General features: G+C 42.9%; 1 protein-coding gene across 2 annotated transcripts in view; it reads right to left on the reverse strand.

Moving 5' to 3' along the window:
- The window catches only part of LRRC27 (leucine rich repeat containing 27), a 95,660-nt gene that overhangs the window by 13,617 nt on the left and 64,373 nt on the right, over positions 1 to 17,670 (reverse strand). Inside the window, exon 12 of one of the 2 annotated variants that reach the window (XM_072131303.1) lies at positions 2,013 to 2,343. The exons of the other annotated variant lie outside the window; for it this stretch is intronic. The gene's annotated coding sequence lies outside the window, so the exon portion shown is untranslated. Of the gene's footprint in view, positions 1 to 2,012; positions 2,344 to 17,670 lie in introns of those variants that run through there. 2 annotated transcript variants of the gene reach the window in all.

The following is a 17,670-nucleotide window of genomic DNA, read 5'->3' on the forward strand; positions in this document are numbered from 1 at the left end:
AGACTCCGCTCCAGGGTGCGGCTAAGGTTGTTATCTCCCACGGAGGTCCAAGGAGTCCACTGTTTATCCCCCGAGATTGTGACAGTAAGATCTGGACATGGACTCCGACAAGGTCATGATCTCTGCCAAAGCCATGGACAGTGTCAAGGATCCGTACCAGCTTCTGGGTGACCTTCCCAGCACTATTGCCCAGCAGTCCCAAGAGATTGCGGCGCAAAAAGAACTCTTGGACAAACTCGCTGCCACCCTGCGGATTATTGCCTCCCAGCAGCAGGCTCCTGTGACTCCTCCTGTTGCTTCTGTCCCCCAACCATGTTTTTCGGCAGCGAACTCTGGATCTGATTTTTTGATGCCAAACAAATTTGATGGCAACCCCAATTTTTGCAGGAGTTTTGTTGTCCAGTGCTCGTTGTACATCAAACTGACGTCCTCCCAGTCCACTCCCGAACGCTCTAAGTTGGCATGCGGTTTTTCTTTGCTCACTGGAGAGGCGCTGGACTGGGCTACTCCTCTATGGGATAGTGGTGACCCGGATATGGTTTCCCATACCAAGTTTCTGGCAAAAATCCAGTCCAGGTTTGAACCACCTCAAGTTCGACTACTTCGCCCCTCCTGCATGGTCCCTGTGTCCCCACTGACTCCGCAGCTTTCCAGAGCTGCTCTCATGACTCTGCAGCTTCTCAGAGCTGCTCCCGTGACTCCGCAGCTTCCCAGAGCTGCTCTTGTGACTCTGCAGCTTCCCAGAGCTGCTCTTGTGACTCTGCAGCTTCCCAGAGCTGCTCCCGTGACTCTGCAGCTTCCCAGAGCTGCTCCCGTGACCCCGCAGCTTCCCAGAGGTGCTCCAGCGGTGCCTAAGCCTACGCAGCTTCCCAGAGCTGCTCCAGCAGCGCCCAAGCCTCTGCAGCTTCCAGCAGCTGCTCTAGTGGTCCCGCAGCTCCCCAGAGCTGCTCCAGAGACTCTCCAGCCTCTGCAGCTTGCCAGAGCTGCTCCTGAGACTCTCCAGCCTCCGCAGCTTGCCAGAGCTGCTTCAGAGACTCTCCAGCCTCCGCAGCTGCTCCCGTGGCTCCGCAGCTCCCCGCAGCTGCTCCTGTTGCTCTCCAGAAGTCGTCCCAGGCTCCGCAGCTTGCCAGTGCTGCTTCGTTGATTACGCTGCCTCCAGAGTCTCCACCGGCCTCCCCTAAGGCCTCTCCGGTGTGCCTAGAGCCAACCCAGGTCTTCCCAGGTCTACTCTGGGCCTGCTCTCCCCCTTAGGTGTCTTATCATCAAGAAGAATTGGAGGAGGCGAAGAAGGAAGAACAGCGGGCTGAAGAAGAAGAGAAGAGGGGCCCTAAGGGGGGGGGGTACTGTCACGAGTTTCCCCACGATCCATGTCTCGGATTGCAGGTGCACCCGTGCTCTGCTGCCGCTGCCCCGTTCCCCTCGGGTCAGTACTTACCTGTCCTGGCTCCTGATGGCTCCATCGCAGTCGCTTCCAGGCTGCAGGTCTGTCTCCTGTGTAGGCCATGCGCTCCCGCTGCTAGGGCGCGCGCGCCTACTCTCTAAGAATTTAAAGGGCCAGCGTCCTCCTTATTGGTGCAGGCATACCTGGCTCTGCTATATAGCCTGGCTACTCCCAGCATCCCCTGCCGGATCTTCATGTCCTCTTACCAAAGAGAAAGCCCTCCGTGTTCCCGAGTGTTTCCAGACGCCTCTGTGATTCCTGTGTTCCGTGGTGTTCCTGTGTTCCGTGGCGGTTCCTGTGTTGTTCCCGGTATCCTGTGGCGTTCCCGGTATCCTGTAGCGCTCCGTTAATCCAGCAGCCATCCGAGGTCCTGCCTGCCATCCGTGGTCCTGCCTGCCATCCGTGGTCCTGCCTGCCATCCGTGGTCCCCGTGTCCCTACGTTGGCCGCCGCCGCCGTGGGCCTAGTCGCACCCGCGGAGCGACCTGGTAGCACCCTTCCGCAGCAAGACCATCCCGCTTTGTGGCGGGCTCTGGCGAAGACCAGGAGATCACAGTCCCGACGCCTGGATCTATCAGTAATGTCCCGGGTTTCTGATGTTTGATTTTGATGGGACATTTTCTGTAACTGGTTAATTGTAACAATTAAGCGAAATATATAAATTCCATTTTGGTCGCACTTTAAGTATAACCCCACAGTATAACAAGTCCAATAAAACAAGGAATGTCCTGGTTATTCTGCATTCACATTCCTGAACTATTTCCAACTCTGTTAAAGACTAGAAAACATTAAAGAGGATTGGGCAGCAGATTGTGTTCTGGTTCCACTTCAGCTACACGTACAGATCCACGTACGGATCCACGTACGGGTCCACGTACAGGTCCACTTACCTCTCCAGCAACTCTGCCAAAATCAAAAGTACAGAAAAGTGTCAGAATCTTTGGAAGAATAATTCTTTTCTCATTTAATCTTCACTCTCTTGTGTCTTGGTGGAACAGGAAGAATGCTGTAGCTACACTGACGCAGAAACATATCTTGTTTGATACAATTATGATAATGAGGTTCTGTCTCTCCTGTGGCTGCCCCAGCGCTTCTCCTCACCCTAATTATGCGGCTGCTCCAGCCTTGTCCTGCTCCGCAGAACGAGGACATATGTTGTCACTGTGTTGTCCCTGACAGGCAGAAGTAATCAATCACTGCACCATCCCCGAGCTGCTGTGTATGAGCCATTGAGCTCAGGTTGATTAGTCTTGTCTGGACTGTTATGTAGGACACTCAGCTTTCTCAAGATCCTGAATTTTTATAATTGTTCAGTGATTAAACAAGATATGTTTCTGCATCAATGTAGCTACAACATTCTCAAGATATGTTTGGTTCACAATGCATAAAAACAAATGGTAGATTTCCTTCGCTGTCATGAGATTTTACCCGATTAAACTAGCAGCCTCCTCATGCTGAGTATGAAATGTCCTTTCTAGAATTTCCTCCTAGCAAACCAGCAAAGGCAAAAATGACTCTTCTCTGCTTATTTTCAGATAGTTTGGGAGGAGATTTTGTATAGGTAAATGGATGAGATTTCACATAAATCAGGGAATTGTAGAAAGGACATTTCATCCTCTACCTGAGGGAGCTGATAGATTAGTGGGGTAAAATCTGATGACAGGTTCCCTTTAATAATTTGTACTATTCCATTCATCGTCCATCTGAGATACTGGGGTCCACGCTTCATCGATGGGGGTTCAGTATAAAAGAGCTGCAGATATACATGTACGGTAAGTTCTTTTGTACATTCTCAGAATAGAAAGGACAAACATTGGTTTGTCTTCTCCCTAAAGAACCACCACGTGATAACAGAGAACAATAGATTGTAAGGAACCATTGGAGAAACTGTTCAACTGCACAAAAATGACAAACATTCAATGTCCTTTTACTCGCGTGACGAAATTCTCACAACTAAGGAGAAGCTTTCTGAGAAATGTTTATCTACTGCGCCCCCCGGGGAACGGAGCAGCTGCTTCAGGGATGTCCCCGCCGGGCCCCGGGGTATCCGCAATCTGGAGGCACAAAAGTGAGGATTGAGGTCACAACAATGCCCCATAGGAGGTAAAGAACGGGTCAATAAGGAGCCGGCAGAACTTTCTATAGAGCACAGAATCCGACATTACCCTCATTCCGGGATTGTAGCTTTACTTCCTTCCTTACCGGCTATTTTTTAGTTTTATCTATGGGGCTACTACAAACATCTATTACACTTACAATTCCCCATACATGCGACATATACATATTCTATACTGGTTTTCCCGGACACATTACACTGTAGTTTTCTGCAATAAGATGATGCATTAAATTTTTGTCTTAATACTAAAAGAAAAAAATGCTAACTTTTAAAAAAACACATTTTTCCATTTTTCTATGTTATTTTTAAGTGTTAAAAAATGTTAAGAGAAAATGGTTTTGGGCTTGTAGCCGTATATACGCCCCTATGGACAGCTATGGGCACCCGGGGGTACAGTGGCCGCACACGTGTGGCCCCGTACACTGGGAAGAGATATGACGTGTACATGCGCCCGTGTGCTTCTCTATGGAGAGGGGAGGGGGAGCAGCAAGAGTGGGTGATGGATTTTTGGAGGCTTTTTTTCTATTGGTCGGCTATCACATGGTTAATTTGCGCGGACGCCACTTTGACAGACGCCGCGGACTATACACGGCACTACATGAGCCGCCGACTACTTACTGACCGTCACAGTCTCACCAGCGTCTCACTCAGTATATAGTAGCACAGCAGTAAGACGTGTTATATACCAGGAGTAGCCAAGCTAGTTGTATGTGCTGAGCTATCTGCAGGCAGCATGTTATAGAGCAGGAGGATCCGAGAAGATTATACATAGTGTCCTCTCTGCAGGCAGCATGTTATAGAGCAGGAAGAGCTGAGCAGCTTATACATAGTGTCCTATCTGCAGGCAGCATGTTATAGAGCAGGAGGAGCTGAGCACATTGTACATAGTGTCCTATCTGCAGGCAGCATGTTACAGAGCAGGAGGAGCTGAGCACATTGTACATAGTGTCCTATCTGCAGGAAGCATGTTATAGAGCAGGAGGAGCTGAGCAGATTGTACATAGTGTCCTATCTGCAGGCAGCATGTTATAGAGGAGGAGGAGCTGAGCAGATTGTACACAGTGTCCTATCTGCAGGCAGCATGTTATAGAGCAGGAGGAGCTGAGCAGATTGTACACAGTGTCCTATCTGCAGGCAGCATGTTATAGAGCAGGAGGAGCTAAGTAGATTGTACATAGTGTCCTATCTGCAGGCAGCATGTTATAGAGCAGGAGGAGCTGAGCAGATTGTATATAGTGTCCTATCTGCAGGCAGCATGTTATAGAGCAGGAGGAGCTGAGCAGATTGTATATAGTGTCCTATCTGCAGGCAGCATGTTATAGAGCAGGAGGAGCAGAGCAGATTGTACATAGTGTCCTATCTGCAGGCAGCATGTTGTAGAGCAGGAGGAGCTGAGCAGATTGTACATAGTGTCCTATCTGCAGGCACCATGTTATAGAGCAGGAGGAGCTGAGCAGATTGTACATAGTGTCCTATCTGCAGGCAGCATGTTATAGAGCAGGAGGAGCTGAGCAGATTGTACATAGTGTCCTATCTGCAGGCACCATGTTATAGAGCAGGAGGAGCTGAGCAGATTGTACATAGTGTCCTATCTGCAGGCACCATGTTATAGAGCAGGAGGAGCTGAGCAGATTGTACATAGTGTCCTCTCTGCAGGCAGCATGTTATAGAGCAGGAAGAGCTGAGCAGCTTATACATAGTGTCCTATCTGCAGGCAGCATGTTATAGAGCAGGAGGAGCTGAGCACATTGTACATAGTGTCCTATCTGCAGGCAGCATGTTATAGAGCAGGAGGAGCTGAGCAGATTGTACATAGTGTCCTATCTGCAGGCACCATGTTATAGAGCAGGAGGAGCTGAGCAGATTGTACATAGTGTCCTATCTGCAGGCAGCCTGTTATATGTTATTTGTGCAGAGATAACTTTTCACTTTATCGGCATGTTTAGAAATCCCTTCCGTTATACAACCGGACTCTTTATAGCAGTGATGGCGAACCGTTTAGAGTCTGAGTGCCCAAATTTCAACCAAAAGCCACTTATTTATTGGAAAGTGCCAGCACCGCAATTAAAGCAGTAATTTTTTTTTCCTTGTTCTTTGACAACTTTCAGTCATTCAGCCTCCTAAAGACACCAACGCAGTTGAAAGGAGGAGGGCAAATTCGCCTATCATTGTAGGAAGATTCTTTGAGTTCTGTCTGGTGAACTTCATGCTGGGGCAGGGGCGGACTGGCCATAGTACCCACCGGGAATTTTCCCGGTGGGCCGGTCGGTCCTGGGCCGGTGCGGAGCTCGTCCGGGGCCGGTCCGCACTCCCTCCCTTCAACTTTTCATCTAATCTATAGTACCTGCATCCTACGATGCAGGTACTATAGATTAGTACACAGACGCAGCGCAGCACTGCTGCTTCTGCGTCTGTGTGTACACTCAGTGGAGGAGCGCTGACACCTACCAGATGTCAGCCTGCCTCTGTAGCTCCGCGGCTTGATGTGAGAGGCGCGGAGCAGTGACGTCACTATCCCGTGCCTCTACACCAAGCTGCTGAAGACCGGGGACGAGACGAACCTGCGCCATAGAGGTGAGTATTATGGTGTTTTTTTGTTTAAATGATAGAATTGGGACATTAAATCTTTATCCGGGGGGGGGGGGGGGGGGCATTATTCTTTATCTGGGGCTGGCGGGGGCATAAATTATATGTCTGGGGAGGGGGGGGGACATTATTCTTCATCTAGGGCTGGCAAGGGGCATAAATTATATGTCTGGGGCGGGGACGTTATTCTATATCTGGGGCATGCAAGGGGCATTGTTTATATGTCTGGGGCGCGCGAGAGGGGCCTTATTCTATTTCTGGGGCTGGCAGGGGGCATTGATTATATATCTGGGGCTAGCAAGGGGCATTGATTATATGTCTGGCGGGGGGCATTATTCTATATTTGGTGCTGGCAGGGGACATTAATTATATGTCGGGGCGTGCGGGGGGTGGCATTATTCAATATCTGGGGCTGTCAGGAGGCATTAATTCTATGTCTGGAGCAGGCTGGGGCCATTAATTCTATTTCTGGGGTAGGCTGGGTCCATTAATTCTTTTTCTGGGGCCATTAATTCTATTTCTGGGGCTGACTGGGGCCATTAATTCTATGTCTGGGGCAGGCTGGGTCCATTAATTCTTTTTCTGGGGCCGACTGGGGCCATTAATTCTATGTCTGGAGTAGGCTGGGTCCATTAATTCTTTTTCTGGGGCCATTAATTCTATTTCTGGGGTAGGCTGGGGCCATTAATTCTATGTCTGGGGTAGGCTGGGGCCATTAATTCTATGTCTGGGGTAGGCTGGGGCCATTAATTCTATGTCTGGGGTAGGTTGGGGGCATATATTCTATGTCTGGGGTAGGTTGGGGGCATATATTCTATGTCTGGGGTAGGCTGGGGCCATTAATTCTATGTCTGGGGTAGGTTGGAGGCATATATTCTATGTCTGGGGTAGGTTGGGGGCATATATTCTATGTCTGGGGTAGGTTGGAGGCATATATTCTATGTCTGGGGTAGGTTGGAGGCATATATTCTATGTCTGGGGTAGGCTGGGGCCATTCATTTTATGACTGGGGTAGGCTGGGGCCATTATTATTACGCCTGGGTCATAGTCGGAGCTCTATCAATACTGGGGTGGGGGTGGGGGGAGGTTAAGGGGGTTAAAGGAGAGAAAGAAGAAATAAAATATCCTACACTATTACAGTATGTTACATTATGGGGCACTATTTGTGTGGTACTAATATTGTAGGGGGCTCTATTACAGTATTTGGGGAACATTATTAGTGGTAGCAGAAGAAGGGACAATGAGAAAGTGCAGAACATAAGACGTCTGTGTGGTAAACTCTGCAGGAAAGCTGTGTACCTGGAGGAAGAGACAAGGTGATGGTGGAACTAATGGAGAAGATGAGGAACGAGAACAATCCGGGGATACGTCACCTGATGTCACTGGATGCAATAGGTGAGGATCTCATGTGTTTTTTGTAGCTGTATATGATACATACTGATTTTTTTTCATGTTCGCTTCTGTTTATATATGTAGTATTATAGTAGTTATATTCCTGTACATAGGAGGCAGTATTATAGTAGTTATATTCTTGTACATGGGGGCAGTATTATAGTAGTTATATTCTTGTACATAGGGGGCAGTATTATAGTAGTTATATTCTTGTACATATGGGGCAGTATTATAGTAGTTATATTCTTGTACATAGGGGGCAGTATTATAGTAGTTATATTCATGTACATAGGGGGCAGTATTATAGTAGTTATATTCCTGTACATAGGGGGCAGTATTATAGTAGTTATATTCCTGTACATAGGGGGCAGTATTATAGTAGTTATAGTCTTGTACATAGGGGGGCAGTATTATAGTAGTTATATTCTTGTACATAGGGGGCAGTATTATAGTAGTTATATTCCTGTACATAGGGGCAGTATTATAGTAGTGATATCCCTGTACATAGGGGGCAGTATTATAGTAGTTATATTCTTGTACATAGGGGGCAGTATTATAGTAGTTATATTCTTGTACATAGGGGGCAGTATTATAGTAGTTATATTCCTGTACATAGGGGCAGTATTATAGTAGTGATATCCCTGTACATAGGGGGCAGTATTATAGTAGTTATATTCTTGTACATAGGGGGCAGTATTATAGTAGTTATATTCTTGTACATATGGGGCAGTATTATAGTAGTTATATTCTTGTACATAGGGGGCAGTATTATAGTAGTTATATTCATGTACATAGGGGGCAGTATTATAGTAGTTATATTCCTGTACATAGGGGGCAGTATTATAGTAGTTATATTCCTGTACATAGGGGGCAGTATTATAGTAGTTATAGTCTTGTACATAGGGGGCAGTATTATAGTAGTTATATTCTTGTACATAGGGGGCAGTATTATAGTAGTTATATTCCTGTACATAGGGGCAGTATTATAGTAGTGATATCCCTGTACATAGGGGGCAGTATTATAGTAGTTATATTCTTGTACATAGGGGGCAGTATTATAGTAGTTATATTCTTGTACATAGGGGGCAGTATTATAGTAGTTATATTCTTGTACATTGGGGACAGTATTATAGTAGTTATATTCTTGTACATAGGGGGCAGTATTATAGTAGTTATATTCCTGTACATAGGGGGCAGTATTATAGTAGTTATATTCCTGTACATAGGGGGCAGTATTATAGTAGTTATATTCCTGTACATAGGGGGCAGTATTATAGTAGTTATATTCCTGTTCATAGGGGGCAGTATTATAGTAGTTATATTCTTGTACATAGGGGGCAGTATTATAGTAGTAATATTCCTGTACATAGGGGGCAGTATTATAGTAGTTATATTCTTGTACATAGGGGCAGTATTATAGTAGTTATATTCCTGTACATAGGGGGCAGTATTATAGTAGTTATATTCCTGTACATAGGGGGCAGTATTATAGTAGTTATATTCCTGTACATAGGGGGCAGTATTATAGTAGTTATATTCTTGTACATAGGGGGCAGTATTATAGTAGTAATATTCCTGTACATAGGGGGCAGTATTATAGTAGTTATATTCCTGTACATAGGGGGCAGTATTATAGTAGTTATATTCTTGTACATAGGGGCAGTATTATAGTAGTTATATTCCTGTACATAGGGGGCAGTATTATAGTAGTTATATTCCTGTACATAGGGGGCAGTATTATAGTAGTTATATTCCTGTACATAGGGGGCAGTATTATAGTAGTTATATTCTTGTACATAGGGGGCAGTATTATAGTAGTAATATTCCTGTACATAGGGGGCAGTATTATAGTAGTTATATTCCTGTACATAGGGGGCAGTATTATAGTAGTTATATTCTTGTACATAGGGGCAGTATTATAGTAGTTATATTCCTGTACATAGGGGGTAGTATTATAGTAGTTATATTCCTGTACATAGGGGGCAGTATTATAGTAGTTATATTCTTGTACATAGGGGGCAGTATTATAGTAGTTATATTCTTGTACATAGGGAGCAGTATTATAGTAGTTATATTCTTGTACATAGGGGGCAGTATTATAGTAGTTATATTCTTGTACATAGGGGGCAGTATTATAGTAGTTATATTCTTGTACATAGGGGGCAGTATTATAGTAGTTATATTCCTGTACATAGGGGGCAGTATTATAGTAGTTATATTCTTGTACATAGGGGGCAGTATTATAGTAGTTATATTCTTGTGCATAGGGGGCAGTATTATGGTAGTTATATTCTTGTACATAGGGGGCAGTATTATAGTAGTTATATTGTTGTACATAGGGGGCAGTATTATAGTAGTTATATTTTTGTACATAGGGGGCGGTATTATAGGAGTTATATTCTTGTACATAGGGGGCAGTATTATAGTAGTTATATTCTTGTACATAGGGGGCAGTATTATAGTAGGTATAGTCTTCTACATAGGGGGCAGTATCATAGTAGTTATATTCTTGTACATAGGGGGCAGTATTATAGTAGTTATATTCTTGTACATAGGGGCAGTATTATAGTAGTTATATTCCTGTACATAGTGGGCAGTATTATAGTAGTTATATTCCTGTACATAGGGGGCAGTATTATAGTAGTTATATTCTTGTACATAGGGGGCAGTATTATAGTAGTTATATTCTTGTACATAGGGAGCAGTATTATAGTAGTTATATTCTTGTACTTAGGGGGCAGTATTATAGTAGTTATATTCTTGTACATAGGGGGGCAGTATTATAGTAGTTATATTCTTGTACATAGGGGGCAGTATTATAGTAGTTATATTCTTGTACATAGGGGGCAGTATTATAGTAGTTATATTCTTGTACATAGGGGGCAGTATTATAGTAGTTATATTCTTGTACATAGGGGGCAGTATTATAGTAGTTATACAACCGGACTCTTTATAGCAGTGATGGCGAACCGTTTAGAGTCTGAGTGCCCAAATTTCAACCAAAAGCCACTTATTTATTGGAAAGTGCCAGCACCGCAATTAAAGCAGTAATTTTTTTTTCCTTGTTCTTTGACAACTTTCAGTCATTCAGCCTCCTAAAGACACCAACGCAGTTGAAAGGAGGAGGGCAAATTCGCCTATCATTGTAGGAAGATTCTTTGAGTTCTGTCTGGTGAACTTCATGCTGGGGCAGGGGCGGACTGGCCATAGTACCCACCGGGAATTTTCCCGGTGGGCCGGTCGGTCCTGGGCCGGTGCGGAGCTCGTCCGGGGCCGGTCCGCACTCCCTCCCTTCAACTTTTCATCTAATCTATAGTACCTGCATCCTACGATGCAGGTACTATAGATTAGTACACAGACGCAGCGCAGCACTGCTGCTTCTGCGTCTGTGTGTACACTCAGTGGAGGAGCGCTGACACCTACCAGATGTCAGCCTGCCTCTGTAGCTCCGCGGCTTGATGTGAGAGGCGCGGAGCAGTGACGTCACTATCCCGTGCCTCTACACCAAGCTGCTGAAGACCGGGGACGAGACGAACCTGCGCCATAGAGGTGAGTATTATGGTGTTTTTTTGTTTAAATGATAGAATTGGGACATTAAATCTTTATCCGGGGGGGGGGGGGGGGGGGCATTATTCTTTATCTGGGGCTGGCGGGGGCATAAATTATATGTCTGGGGAGGGGGGGGGACATTATTCTTCATCTAGGGCTGGCAAGGGGCATAAATTATATGTCTGGGGCGGGGACGTTATTCTATATCTGGGGCATGCAAGGGGCATTGTTTATATGTCTGGGGCGCGCGAGAGGGGCCTTATTCTATTTCTGGGGCTGGCAGGGGGCATTGATTATATATCTGGGGCTAGCAAGGGGCATTGATTATATGTCTGGCGGGGGGCATTATTCTATATTTGGTGCTGGCAGGGGACATTAATTATATGTCGGGGCGTGCGGGGGGTGGCATTATTCAATATCTGGGGCTGTCAGGAGGCATTAATTCTATGTCTGGAGCAGGCTGGGGCCATTAATTCTATTTCTGGGGTAGGCTGGGTCCATTAATTCTTTTTCTGGGGCCATTAATTCTATTTCTGGGGCTGACTGGGGCCATTAATTCTATGTCTGGGGCAGGCTGGGTCCATTAATTCTTTTTCTGGGGCCGACTGGGGCCATTAATTCTATGTCTGGAGTAGGCTGGGTCCATTAATTCTTTTTCTGGGGCCATTAATTCTATTTCTGGGGTAGGCTGGGGCCATTAATTCTATGTCTGGGGTAGGCTGGGGCCATTAATTCTATGTCTGGGGTAGGCTGGGGCCATTAATTCTATGTCTGGGGTAGGTTGGGGGCATATATTCTATGTCTGGGGTAGGTTGGGGGCATATATTCTATGTCTGGGGTAGGCTGGGGCCATTAATTCTATGTCTGGGGTAGGTTGGAGGCATATATTCTATGTCTGGGGTAGGTTGGGGGCATATATTCTATGTCTGGGGTAGGTTGGAGGCATATATTCTATGTCTGGGGTAGGTTGGAGGCATATATTCTATGTCTGGGGTAGGCTGGGGCCATTCATTTTATGACTGGGGTAGGCTGGGGCCATTATTATTACGCCTGGGTCATAGTCGGAGCTCTATCAATACTGGGGTGGGGGTGGGGGGAGGTTAAGGGGGTTAAAGGAGAGAAAGAAGAAATAAAATATCCTACACTATTACAGTATGTTACATTATGGGGCACTATTTGTGTGGTACTAATATTGTAGGGGGCTCTATTACAGTATTTGGGGAACATTATTAGTGGTAGCAGAAGAAGGGACAATGAGAAAGTGCAGAACATAAGACGTCTGTGTGGTAAACTCTGCAGGAAAGCTGTGTACCTGGAGGAAGAGACAAGGTGATGGTGGAACTAATGGAGAAGATGAGGAACGAGAACAATCCGGGGATACGTCACCTGATGTCACTGGATGCAATAGGTGAGGATCTCATGTGTTTTTTGTAGCTGTATATGATACATACTGATTTTTTTTCATGTTCGCTTCTGTTTATATATGTAGTATTATAGTAGTTATATTCCTGTACATAGGAGGCAGTATTATAGTAGTTATATTCTTGTACATGGGGGCAGTATTATAGTAGTTATATTCTTGTACATAGGGGGCAGTATTATAGTAGTTATATTCTTGTACATATGGGGCAGTATTATAGTAGTTATATTCTTGTACATAGGGGGCAGTATTATAGTAGTTATATTCATGTACATAGGGGGCAGTATTATAGTAGTTATATTCCTGTACATAGGGGGCAGTATTATAGTAGTTATATTCCTGTACATAGGGGGCAGTATTATAGTAGTTATAGTCTTGTACATAGGGGGGCAGTATTATAGTAGTTATATTCTTGTACATAGGGGGCAGTATTATAGTAGTTATATTCCTGTACATAGGGGCAGTATTATAGTAGTGATATCCCTGTACATAGGGGGCAGTATTATAGTAGTTATATTCTTGTACATAGGGGGCAGTATTATAGTAGTTATATTCTTGTACATAGGGGGCAGTATTATAGTAGTTATATTCCTGTACATAGGGGCAGTATTATAGTAGTGATATCCCTGTACATAGGGGGCAGTATTATAGTAGTTATATTCTTGTACATAGGGGGCAGTATTATAGTAGTTATATTCTTGTACATATGGGGCAGTATTATAGTAGTTATATTCTTGTACATAGGGGGCAGTATTATAGTAGTTATATTCATGTACATAGGGGGCAGTATTATAGTAGTTATATTCCTGTACATAGGGGGCAGTATTATAGTAGTTATATTCCTGTACATAGGGGGCAGTATTATAGTAGTTATAGTCTTGTACATAGGGGGCAGTATTATAGTAGTTATATTCTTGTACATAGGGGGCAGTATTATAGTAGTTATATTCCTGTACATAGGGGCAGTATTATAGTAGTGATATCCCTGTACATAGGGGGCAGTATTATAGTAGTTATATTCTTGTACATAGGGGGCAGTATTATAGTAGTTATATTCTTGTACATAGGGGGCAGTATTATAGTAGTTATATTCTTGTACATTGGGGACAGTATTATAGTAGTTATATTCTTGTACATAGGGGGCAGTATTATAGTAGTTATATTCCTGTACATAGGGGGCAGTATTATAGTAGTTATATTCCTGTACATAGGGGGCAGTATTATAGTAGTTATATTCCTGTACATAGGGGGCAGTATTATAGTAGTTATATTCCTGTTCATAGGGGGCAGTATTATAGTAGTTATATTCTTGTACATAGGGGGCAGTATTATAGTAGTAATATTCCTGTACATAGGGGGCAGTATTATAGTAGTTATATTCTTGTACATAGGGGCAGTATTATAGTAGTTATATTCCTGTACATAGGGGGCAGTATTATAGTAGTTATATTCCTGTACATAGGGGGCAGTATTATAGTAGTTATATTCCTGTACATAGGGGGCAGTATTATAGTAGTTATATTCTTGTACATAGGGGGCAGTATTATAGTAGTAATATTCCTGTACATAGGGGGCAGTATTATAGTAGTTATATTCCTGTACATAGGGGGCAGTATTATAGTAGTTATATTCTTGTACATAGGGGCAGTATTATAGTAGTTATATTCCTGTACATAGGGGGCAGTATTATAGTAGTTATATTCCTGTACATAGGGGGCAGTATTATAGTAGTTATATTCCTGTACATAGGGGGCAGTATTATAGTAGTTATATTCTTGTACATAGGGGGCAGTATTATAGTAGTAATATTCCTGTACATAGGGGGCAGTATTATAGTAGTTATATTCCTGTACATAGGGGGCAGTATTATAGTAGTTATATTCTTGTACATAGGGGCAGTATTATAGTAGTTATATTCCTGTACATAGGGGGTAGTATTATAGTAGTTATATTCCTGTACATAGGGGGCAGTATTATAGTAGTTATATTCTTGTACATAGGGGGCAGTATTATAGTAGTTATATTCTTGTACATAGGGAGCAGTATTATAGTAGTTATATTCTTGTACATAGGGGGCAGTATTATAGTAGTTATATTCTTGTACATAGGGGGCAGTATTATAGTAGTTATATTCTTGTACATAGGGGGCAGTATTATAGTAGTTATATTCCTGTACATAGGGGGCAGTATTATAGTAGTTATATTCTTGTACATAGGGGGCAGTATTATAGTAGTTATATTCTTGTGCATAGGGGGCAGTATTATGGTAGTTATATTCTTGTACATAGGGGGCAGTATTATAGTAGTTATATTGTTGTACATAGGGGGCAGTATTATAGTAGTTATATTTTTGTACATAGGGGGCGGTATTATAGGAGTTATATTCTTGTACATAGGGGGCAGTATTATAGTAGTTATATTCTTGTACATAGGGGGCAGTATTATAGTAGGTATAGTCTTCTACATAGGGGGCAGTATCATAGTAGTTATATTCTTGTACATAGGGGGCAGTATTATAGTAGTTATATTCTTGTACATAGGGGCAGTATTATAGTAGTTATATTCCTGTACATAGTGGGCAGTATTATAGTAGTTATATTCCTGTACATAGGGGGCAGTATTATAGTAGTTATATTCTTGTACATAGGGGGCAGTATTATAGTAGTTATATTCTTGTACATAGGGAGCAGTATTATAGTAGTTATATTCTTGTACTTAGGGGGCAGTATTATAGTAGTTATATTCTTGTACATAGGGGGGCAGTATTATAGTAGTTATATTCTTGTACATAGGGGGCAGTATTATAGTAGTTATATTCTTGTACATAGGGGGCAGTATTATAGTAGTTATATTCTTGTACATAGGGGGCAGTATTATAGTAGTTATATTCTTGTACATAGGGGGCAGTATTATAGTAGTTATATTCCTGTACATAGGGGGCAGTATTATAGTAGTTATATTCCTGTACATAGGGGGCAGTATTATAGTAGTTATATTCTTGTACATAGGGGGCAGTATTATAGTAGTTATATTCTTGTACATAGGGAGCAGTGTTATAGTAGTTATATTCTTGTACATAGGGGGCAGTATTATAGTAGTTATATTCCTGTACATAGTGGGCAGTATTATAGTAGTTATATTCCTGTACATAGGGGGCAGTATTATAGTAGTTATATTCTTGTACATAGGGGGCAGTATTATAGTAGTTATATTCTTGTACATAGGGAGCAGTATTATAGTAGTTATATTCTTGTACTTAGGGGGCAGTATTATAGTAGTTATATTCTTGTACATAGGGGGGCAGTATTATAGTAGTTATATTCTTGTACATAGGGGGCAGTATTATAGTAGTTATATTCTTGTACATAGGGGGCAGTATTATAGTAGTTATATTCTTGTACATAGGGGGCAGTATTATAGTAGTTATATTCTTGTACATAGGGGGCAGTATTATAGTAGTTATATTCCTGTACATAGGGGGCAGTATTATAGTAGTTATATTCTTGTACATAGGGGGCAGTATTATAGTAGTTATATTCTTGTGCATAGGGGGTAGTATTATGGTAGTTATATTCTTGTACATAGGGGGCAGTATTATAGTAGTTATATTGTTGTACATAGGGGGCAGTATTATAGTAGTTATATTTTTGTACATAGGGGGCGGTATTATAGGAGTTATATTCTTGTACATAGGGGGCAGTATTATAGTAGTTATATTCTTGTACATAGGGGGCAGTATTATAGTAGTTATATTCTTGTACATAGGGGGCAGTGTTACAGTAGTTATATTCTTGTACATAGGAGGCAGTATTATAGTAGTTATATTCTTGTACATAGGGGGCAGTATTATAGTAGTTATATTCTTGTACATAGGGGCAGTATTATAGTAGTTATATTCTTGTACATAGGGGCAGTATTATAGTAGTTATATTCTTGTACATAGGGGGCAGTATTATAGTAGTTATATTCTTGTACATAGGGGGCAGTGTTATAGTAGTTATATTCTTGTACATAGGGGCAGTATTATAGTAGTTATATTCTTGTACATAGGGGCAGTATTATAGTAGTTATATTCTTGTACATAGGGGCAGTATTCTAGTAATTATATTCTTGTACATAGGGGGCAGTATTATAGTAGTTATATTCTTGTACATAGGGGGCAGTGTTACAGTAGTTATATTCTTGTACATAGGGGGCAGTATTATAGTAGTTATGAAGAAGAGAGGAGAAAAAAGATCGGGAAACCGGCACACATCTGATGGAATCCAAGGGTAGACGTCCAGTTAAAATAACGTGGAATTTTTATTAGAAAAATACATACATTAAAAGCATATGCTTCCTGCCATGCAGAAGCATGGACACAGCGGCAAGCAGTAATACACGGAAAAAAGAGGGGGGGGGTAGCAAGGTAACGCGTTTCGGACTCTTCTGGGGGGATATCAGTCCTTAGTCATACCTAGTTTTGCTAAACATCCTCACCTAGGTTAAATAATGAAGGCACAGGTGTGCGAGAGTGGATTTCCGGCATGAAGTAGACACGCCTCCACAAAGGTGGGGGGGAAAGAGGGTTTTAAACGTGTGTGACGGCTGTAAGGGAAAGTAAATGGCAAGACAATAAAATTCAGTAAAAATACAATAGGTCCTGTCTGTAATTTAAACCCTTAGGGTACCGAGTGTCAAGATTAAGGATCCAATAAGCTTCTTTGGAAAGAAGCAATTTTTTCCAATCGCCTCCTCTGGAAGGACGTGGGACATGTTCAATGGCAATAACCTGCATGCTAGTGGTGTTCCCAGCATGAGATTCCTTGAAATGTCTGGAGACACCCGAGGAGTTCCGTGTGCTGGAGATGGTTTTGGGGTTAGCCGCTGTCAGGTGCTCACTGATACGATCTTTGAGCTTCCTCATAGTGCATCCAATATATTGTAGTGCACACTTAGTACATTGTATGAGGTAAACTAGGTGAGTGGACTCACAATTCATGTAGGTTTTTATATTATGAGTAATGTTAGTACTAAATGAGGAAAAACATGTGGTTCTGTACATAAATCTGCAAATGTTACAACGTGAACCACCGCAGCAAAAACTGCCGGTAGTTTGAAGCCATGTGGTGCTATTTTTGTTCAAACTGCTAGAAAGAGTATTAGGGGAAAGGATGTCGCCCAATGT

This window comes from Engystomops pustulosus, chromosome 11, assembly GCF_040894005.1.
Source record: "Engystomops pustulosus chromosome 11, aEngPut4.maternal, whole genome shotgun sequence".
NCBI classification, from domain to species: domain Eukaryota; kingdom Metazoa; phylum Chordata; class Amphibia; order Anura; family Leptodactylidae; genus Engystomops; species Engystomops pustulosus.